We start from the raw sequence: 8,182 nt of genomic DNA on the forward strand, positions 1-8,182 counted from the left end.
TATATATATATATATATATATATATATATTAGCTTAAATGAAAAGGGGTTTATTTTTCTTACCTAATAAGAAAGCTGGAAACATGTGGCTGCTGATGTTAGTTCAGTGGCCCAAGGATATCAGGCCCGTATTTCTATGATTCCCTTAACCTTTCCTTGGACTCACAAGTTAGTTGCCGCAGTTCCAGACATCACATCTACATTCAAGGCAGGAAGTAGGTGAAAGGGTTGTTTCAGCTCAGCCACATCTGTTATATTTTTCTATTAATTAATTTATTTGTTAGTTTATTCATTTATTTATTTAGGCTGTGTTGGGTCTTTGTTGCTTCACGCGGGCTTTCTCTAGTTGCGGTGAGCGGGGGCTACTCTTCGTTGCGCTGGCTTCTCTTGTTGTGGAGCACAGGCTGTAGGCATACAGGCTTCAGTAGCTGTGGCACGCAGGCTCAGTAGTTGTGGCTCGCAGGCTCTAGAGCACAGGCTCCGAAGTTGTCACACACGGCCTTAGCTATTCCACAGCATGTGGGATCTTCCCGGGCCAGGCCTCGAACCCGTGTCCCCTGCATTGGCAGGCGGATTTTTAACCACTGTGCCACCAGGGAAGTCCCCACACATCTGTTATTTTTTAATCAAGAAAGTAAAAACATTTCTATGACCTTCATCAGTGGACTAAGTCTTAATTTATGGACTACAAAGATGTTACATGGTCATTTATAGATACAAGTAAGTCGGAGGCAAAGAGCTCCAGTAAGACAGTAAAGTACTTTGTCTAGGGAGTTGGGAATGGCTGTTGGGGAAGCAATCAGCAAAGTCAATCCCATAAGGCAACGTGACCTGATGGAAAACTGTGCATTGAATAAATTCAACTTTAATGCTAAATTGGAATAGCTCCACTGCTGTTTATCTTTATTTTCTTAGATCTTAACTTCTTTACCTTAAAAATAGAAGTTTTAATATTATTCACCAAACATTGCATACTTGAGAAACAGAAAATGCTGGTAAGAATACAATGATGCACTACCAAACGTGAAATAGCTAGTGGGAAGCAGCTGCATAGCACAGGGAGATCAGCTCAGTGCTTTGTGACCACCTAGAGGGGTGGGGTAGGGAGGGTGGGAGGGAGGGAGATGCAAGAGGGGAGAGATATGGGAACATATATATATGTATAACTGATTCACTTTGTTATAAAGCAGAAAGTGACACACCATTGTAAAGCAATTATACTCTAATAAAGATGTTAAAAAAAAAGAATACAATGATGGTTGCATAATCTACTTGGTGATAGATCTGAAAGCCCTTTCTTTCTAGAACTTTGAGCAAATAATTTCCACTCTCTTACATATCAATGTTCTCTGCAAATTAAATGGGTCCAAATGGATAATCTCAAAATTCTTTTCTGCTTTACCAATTTATTATTCTATGATTTGTAGTAATAATCTATTAATTGAATAAATGTCTTGAAATCCTGGAGTTTAGAAAATTATTGAAGTTAAGAATTAAAAGTGGTACAATCACTGTAGAAAGGACTTAAACATTGATATACCCCATGAGTAAGAAATTACACCCCTCAGTATAAACACCAGAGAAATTCTTTCACTTGTACACTAATAAATATATATGAGAATGGTTAGAGATACCATTCACATGGAAAATACCCAGAAGCTATTCAAATGCCAAAAAAGTAGGGAATAAATCAATAAATAAGTTGTAGTATGTTCACCCAATTGTCTACCACAGGAGTTAACATGAAGGACAGCTAGTTGGGACACCATGTGTGGTGTTATAAATATAATATTGAGAAGAAAAAAATTAGTCTCCGAAGATTATATATAAAATTTCAATACCCTTTCTATGAAGTTAAAATAACTAAAACCAAACAACACATGTATTAGAAATATGTAAAAATATAAAGCTAGGTATGTTTTCAAGTGGCAATGAAATGATTATAAGAGTCAAGGTAGTAATTACATTAGAAGGGAAGAGAGAAGAGTCCAATGGATAAGATGGAAAAGTTTCACAGATAATGTTAACTACTGTCAATGCTCTAATTATCACACTGATTAGTAGATTCACAGATATTTTTATAGGATTTTAAATAAATAAGTAGGTGAATAAATAAATACATACTTGCATACAAAAGGCCAACGGACTGATAGATTATATCAAGAACAAAGGATTACGCTTAATCCCATTCTGTTTACTTAAATTTCAAGTAAAAAAAAATTATAAGTCCATATCATCTATGGAAGTTATTTTAGCAAAGACTTTAAGCTCATGTTTTCATTCCATATAGAAAACAAATGACGCAAAAATAGTAGAATTTTTTGGTTATTTATGATGTCTTCTATTAGACCACCTAGTCATTTAATCAGTGCTAATAAAACAAGGAAGGAAATCACAAGCATACCACACCCTATCCTGAAATCCAGTCCCTCTAAGGATGACAACAGTCACTGTTCTCCTTTATCACCAGTCTCATCCCTGTGATCCTTCTCTGGAGTGAGGTCAGGACAGTGAGATATGAGGGTCTGTCCACGGCATCTTCCTTCGCAGAGAGGAGGTGTTTTGTTTTGTTGTTGTTGTTGTTGTTGCGGTACGCGGGCCTCTCACTGTTGTGGCCTCTCCCGTTGCGGAGCACAGGCTCCGGACGCGCAGGCTCAGCGGCCATGGCTCACGGGCCCAGCCGCTCCGCGGCATGTGGGATCTTCCCGGACCGGGGCACGAACCCGTGTCCCCCGCATCGGCAGGCGGACTCTCAACCACTGCGCCACCAGGGAAGCCCCTGACTTCTAACTTTTTACGATCTTCAATCCATGCAAGCTTTGAGATTGCATCAATACTAATTGGAACAAAACTTCATCCCCTTATGCTTATAAAATTCCCTTGTATCGACCAAATTCAAGTGTCATTAGTCACACAGATCTGAAGCTACTGAAACCTAGTAAAATATGTGGAGAGCACACACTGCTTCACCATTCAGCCGCTCTGCAATCAGCCTCCTCTTTAACCCTCCCCTCACCCCTTCCTTAAGAACCTTCAGAAATTGAGGTGACCACCTCTCCTGTAATGACCAGCAGCTGCTGAAGCAGAATAAATTTCTTTTAACAGACCCCATGCTTCTGACATATCTGAGGGTGATGTCCTAGGGGAATTTAAATTTATACATAATTTTTATAGGCATAGATTTAGAAGAGCATATTACATATTCAAATATATATACACATATCTATGTTTGTATGTATGTATATGTATATCCATCCTATCTTGGGATCCCATATTTTGATGAAGTTTCATACCTAACACACATCTTGGGGCATCCATTTACACATGGCTTTGAATGAATAATCATGCAAGAGAATATCTAGACTCCAACAAATGTGCGACATCAGCAATGTCGTTGATTAAATCTTAGTGAGAAGTTTACAAATTCTCATATATAAGTTGGTGATTTTTTTCAGCTTGTAAGCCTGATCCAGAGCTGCTATCAGAAAATTGACCCCCTCTGCTCTCAAACATGACATCTGCCCTTGATACCGAACATAGGTCGTCATCACCAGCAGAAAAAGAAATCTGATTTTGGAACAGATATCTTGAGTTTCCAGCTCAATACCTCTTCCTCACTAGGTAACAGGCATAAGTGCGAGAATTGTCCAAAAGATCTATTATACAACCATTGCATCGATCCAGTTCAAGACCAGAAAGATCAAGCAACAAACCACACACCGGAAGCATTTGCATTCAACAATTTATTGAATGCCCAGCCGGTCTGGAAACGCTCTAGTGTCCTGCTGGTTGTAAAGACTGTTGAACGCCTACCTTACGTTCCCCAGTTACAAATGTTTCAGGCAGAAAACCTTAGACCACGGGAGAGAATCCGGGCAAACGAAATAGAAAAGTCATGCTCATCTGCTAATAGACCCAAACTGTCTCTCACCACTTTTGAAAACTCATATTTACAAATATGACCCACTTCATTTCTAAATCACCGTGGTTCAACCAGTGTCCAGAACCAGGATGTCAGTAGGTTTCTGATACCACGCTTCTCCCTTTCTCTGAAATGGTTCCCAGAACAAGGGTTAGCCCCATTTAACACATTGTATAGAACAGTCTCTCTCACATTGAATAGAAAGGTTAATGTGTTCTCAGGCCCTCAGAGAATCTATAAAAGAGGAAGAACAGTATTATGAGGGGTTGGGATTATTCCACTAGGGATGCTTTCAGGGTTTAATTTTTCCATGATAGAAACAAAATCTCTTGTTTCCAAAGCAAGATGTCAACATCATTTTTATCTGTCAACCACTTTTTGTGCAAGGAATTCAATACTTATCCTTCTCTTTCACTATAATAAAAGTAAATATATATAAAGCTTTTTAACCAAACTAATTGCAAAGCTATTTAGCTAACTGAAATTATTGCAGGAAAGTCACCCAGACAGAGAGATGATTTATGTCACAAAATATTTGTAATAGTCTGCTAACATAAGTGATAATGTGATTTGTGGACATATGAATTGTTTGCCTTTCTGGGTAACTAACTGGAAATCCTACAAACTTTGATAGTCAAAGGATTTCTTCCACAAACATTCATCTGTAGTTCATTTGTCTGTAAAAAGTCAAAGGCTTTTTATTTCATATGGGCAGCTACCTAGTCGGTATAGACCCTGTGAGAACAAAGCAAAAATGGACTGAATGTCTACGTTTTCCTCCTTTCACCTGAGTGTTTGGTCCATATAAATATTTGAGTACGAGGCTTTCTCAGGGTTTTTTTTTAACTTTAATAAAGAAAAAATTATTTCTTTGTTTCTAACCGTAACTAATGAAATGTGGCTCCAGGCAACACATCACCAAGAAAGAAGAGGTTATACAACTTTCTGAGAACTCAGTGAAGTATAGAGCCATTTTGATTACCTGTAACCATGAGTTTCTACTTGGATTGGCTCCTTTTATTTCTTAGGTTCAACTCACATTTCTCAAAATACCAAATGCCTGATAAAATGCCTTAAGCATCTTATCTCTCTGCGTGGCACTGAAAATGTAGTTTTGAGACTCAAGAACAGTTACCACCTTTCTTGTGTTCCACCTTAGGTCATAATGGCTCAGGAATAATATTTTTCTGCAGAGAGCTACCATGATGTTATTAATAAATAGCTATTCTGCTGACAAATCAATGTTCGGCTCCTAATAAGTATGGGAGTGTCGTTCTCATCTCTTGTTTCTGAAATGCTGAATGCTTACAATTTCAGTTTCAGCCCCAAATAGTATATCTATGGTTATAGTCATGGAAGTTAAGAGTTTTTTTTGTTTGTTTTTGTTTTTTGCGGTACGCGGGCCTCTCACTGTTGTGGCTTCTCCCGTTGCGGAGCACAGGCTCCGGACGCGCAGGCTCAGCAGACATGGCTCACGGGCCCAGCCGCTCCACGGCATGTGGGATCTTCCCGGACCGGGGCACGAACCCGTGTCTCCTGCATCGGCAGGCGGACTCTCAACCACTGCACCACCAGGGAAGCCCCAAGAGGTTTTTTTTTTTAATTAGTTTTTTGCTACACAGAGATATGGTCAAAAGTTTGTTTAAGTGTAATCATCCCAATTTTCCTCAAAAAAAATTTTTAAGGTATTTTTATTGACCTGAGGAGGAAAATTTTTTTTTTAATTTTTTTTTGGCTGCGTTAGATCTTCGTTGCTGCGCGCAGGCTTTCTCTAGTTTCTGTGAGGCGGGGGCTTCTCACTGTGGTGGCTTCTCTTGTTGCGGAGCACAAGCTCTAGGCGCATAAGCTTCAGTAGTTGTGGCACGTGGGCTCAGTAGTTGTGGCGCACGGGCTTAGTTGCTCCACGGCATGTGGGAATCTTCCTGGACCAGGGCTTGTACCCATGTCCCCTGCATTGGCCGGTGGATTCTTAACCACTGTGCCACCAGGGAAGTCCCTCCTCAAAATTTTTTTGAGGAAAAATGGTCCCCTAATCACCAAGTATCAAACGTGGCCTTTAGCATTTACTCTTTTCTCTCTTTCATACGTTCCACAACCAGCTGCCCAGTTCTGTTGATTCTACCTGTGTGATCTGTCCCACTCCTTTCTGCATTTCCGCGGCCCTGTTTCAGTTCTTCATTATCCTGGATCTGTGGTGTGACCCTGGTATCCTAACTGGTTTGCCCACCTCCTGCCTCTCTTACCCACAGTCCATCGTCTATACTGCTGCCGGACAGCTTCCATTCCTCCGAGCCTCAGAAACCTGCTTGCAGCAGCAAAGTCCATGCACAACAACTCAAGATCTCTACAACTTTACCTGGAGCTTCAGGTCATTCCTCTCTTCCTGCTGTCCCTTTTATACACTCTATGCTCCAAATCAAACCAGTCGCTTGGCGACTGTCCCAGATGGGGTTCCCTGGGAAGCAGACTCCGAGGCAGAGGTTAGTGGACAGAATGTTTATTAGGGAGTGCTTTTCTACAGCTGTGAAAGGGGTCATAAGGAAGTAGGACTGGACAGAGGAAGATGAGCTTCCATGAAGGCCCAACACAGGAGGAGTTTTTGGAGCCTGTCTGATCCTGAGTTGGCGTGAGAAGGCTGGGCCTTGAGGAACCCACACTGATTCATCTTTGGATGTAGCCTACTTTGAGGGCAGTTTTCTTCATTAGGGGAAACCTCCAAAGGGGCCAACAGCTGATGTCTGCCTTCCAACAGCACTCCCAGCAGATAGAGGAATAAACCCTTTATATAATCTCTTTATTTCTCCAAGCAGATCTGAGCAGTGCATCATGCACCTGCCCTAGGGCACTTTTCTATAAGCTCAGTGGCAGGCTGAGAGCTGTCTCTCAGTGCCCATTTCTAAACTTTTTCTTTAGTAATAATATGCCTCCACCCCTGTTAAATCTCTAGTCTCCTTTGCAACTAGGTGTGACTAAGTTCCAATTTCTCATAGCATACTTTTCAACTCTCAATTTTCTGTTTTCACAGACACCTGGGTATTTATCAGGCTGATTTGTAATTATAGGTTTATATTTGGACTTTATGACCTTAAAAACAGGTTAGGAAAGCTATTCACAAGTACTTGGCTAATTAGTGACTAGTGTGTCACCACGAAGCCCAGTGTTCTTTTCAGCACTTTTACTTGGTTTCCCTCATCTTGCATGGTAGACTGAAAAAAACAAATATTCCTTTTTCTGACCAGACTCTCACAAATACTGAATTTGTTACAACAAGCGAATAAAAAGGCCACGCAGAAATGGGAACTGAAAAGTAAAAGTGATATATGCAACTGCCAGATTGGCATCCATAGGAACTGATAGGCCTTCCAAGTGTCCTCCTTTCCTTTGCTTCCTGGAAGGTAGATAGGCTGATCAGAGCTGAAGCAGAGAATTTGTTCCATGAGACGGAAGATGTGTGCTAAGGATTTCACAGCAAGAAGATGGAGGGTGTGTGGAGCCATCTACTAGCTCTGGATGGCTCATGCGAGAGACAAAAGCTTCTATCTTGTTTAAGCTACTGGCCTTTTGGTCTTTGTTATTTCAGCTGAAATTGTACATCTACCTAGTTCAATTTGCAACACTTTTCTCCCCATTTCCATATGTCCATAGTTCACCAGTTATTCAGATACTAGTTCAAATGCTTCCTCATCCAGAGAATCTTGTTGATCTCCCTACACCCCAAAGCAGGAAGCGGTATTTTCCTCTGCTGATCTCCCTTGATAGTTTATCTATTTTTCCTTTACCTAGTGTGACACTTTTATCATAAATGGTCACTCTTGAAATAATATCATTTGTAGCAACACAGATGAACCTACAGATTATCATACTAAGTTAAACAGAGGATGATAAACACCATATGGTATCACTTATATGTGAAAGCTTAAAAAAAATGATAGAAATGAACTTATTTACAAAACAGAAATAGACTCACAGACATAGAAAACAAACTTAATGGTTACCACAGGGGAAAGGGTGGGAAGGGATAAATTAGGAGTTTGGGATTAACATATACACACTACTATGTATAAAATAGATAAACAACAGGACCTACTGTGTAGTACAGGGAACTATACTCAATATCTTGTAATAACCTGTAATGAAAAAGAATCTGAAAAGGAATAGATACATATATATGTATAACTGAATCACTTTGCTGTACAGCTGAAACATTATAAATCAACTATACCTCAAAAAAGAAAAGAAAAGAAACGCTCATTCTTTCCCT

The sequence above is a fragment of the Lipotes vexillifer genome, unplaced genomic scaffold (genome assembly GCF_000442215.2).
Source record: "Lipotes vexillifer unplaced genomic scaffold, Lipotes_vexillifer_v1.1 scaffold341, whole genome shotgun sequence".
Lineage (NCBI taxonomy): Eukaryota > Metazoa > Chordata > Mammalia > Artiodactyla > Lipotidae > Lipotes > Lipotes vexillifer.